Here is a 1,458-nt window from a genome sequence, read left to right on the forward strand (position 1 = left end):
GCGCCACAATGTTCACAGCGTCGCTCATCTTGCCCAATGGTAGGTATGATTTGCCACGCACAAGGGTAGACTACTCTCAGACTGACTTCAGCACACCTTCTAGGAGAGAGTATCAGCGACTCATGGCCTGTGGCGTCTGAGTACTAGCTGGCCGAGAGGGAGGTTCTCGCTTCCTTTCTATGTCACTGCAGGGCACCGACCTCCCCTGCAATCATCGTTTTACGCTTTAGCAGTTCTCGGCTAGGATGCACCACAAGATCACTCAAGGTTTTCTTCCTGCCTTCCTCTGCCAATCCTGATCCAGGATTCTCTGAGCAATGGTGAGAATCGTGGTTACAACATAAACGTTATCAAGGGGCGTGCTTTGTTGCAGGCTGTCAATGGCGGCCCTAGAATCTGTGTGTATGGCAACATGCCCGTCCGTCTGGGCTGCATGGGCTAGGGCTCCCATAATAGCGATTGCCTCTGCCTGGAGCGAGGAGGCATTGTCAGATACCCGCATAGCTTTCTCCATAGCGAAACCGGCGCCTGCAGTGCGGGTGATGGGGTCTACTGAACCATCCGTGAAGTAGGTTTTACTATTCGGCAGCGTGATTGCTGCGATATTCCTCTCCGCCTCAGCCCTTAATAGAGGCGGTGAGTACTGTGCCTTTCTCCTTGACAGGCTCATGACAGAAAACTCCATCAAGGATCGTGCCCACGGCAGGGCTGAGACATAGTCAGGGTGGGGGAGGTCCATGCCCTTAACCAGTAGTGTCTCTTTGAGCTCAAAGCGTTTCGGCACCCTGGCTCTGTGAAACAGCCAGGTGTTGTTGGCAAAGAATTCATGGTTCTGTGCAAGTCGACGCCGCACTCTCTGTCTTAGCTGCGGGGACTGTAGGACATTGGCAAAGAACTGGGCCGCCATCTGATCGATCCGGGTGTCCAGGGGGAAAAGCTTGGCCTCCGAGACGAGGTTAGTAACCTTAGCCCACCCAGGGGCACCGTTCTGTATGATGTCGAGCCTTTTCCTGAGTCCAGGCTTGACTGTGATCAGGACAACGGAGGCGTAGTCCACAAGGGGACGGACGTGAGGAGTGAAGCTGAATTTTCGCCGTTGTGTCATTATCATTCTCAATGAGAATCGTTGTTGTTTAGGACTGCAACATTGACACCTTTCTTGAATTGAGCAAAAGAAAGACGTTGACCTTGCTTTGCAACTCCTTGGCTTGCAACCAGATAAACACAACGTAGAATAATCATATTCCGCCTTCGTCTACACCTCGTCTGCCCGGGTTGTCCTTTCCGGACGACAGGTCACTTGGGGTAGGAAGGTCGGGGGATCAGGAGGCATGGTGTTTGTGTGTGTGTGTGGGGGGGGGGGGGGGGGGGGGGGCCGGGGGGGGGGGGGGGGGGGGGGATAGAAAGGTAGGGCTTTCAAAGCGAGGATTCTTTCATTTGGGTGTTTAAAATCTTCAA

The sequence above is a fragment of the Penaeus japonicus genome, unplaced genomic scaffold (assembly GCF_977035675.1).
Source record: "Penaeus japonicus unplaced genomic scaffold, GWHDUDI00000001_assembly GWHDUDI00000028, whole genome shotgun sequence".
NCBI lineage: Eukaryota > Metazoa > Arthropoda > Malacostraca > Decapoda > Penaeidae > Penaeus > Penaeus japonicus.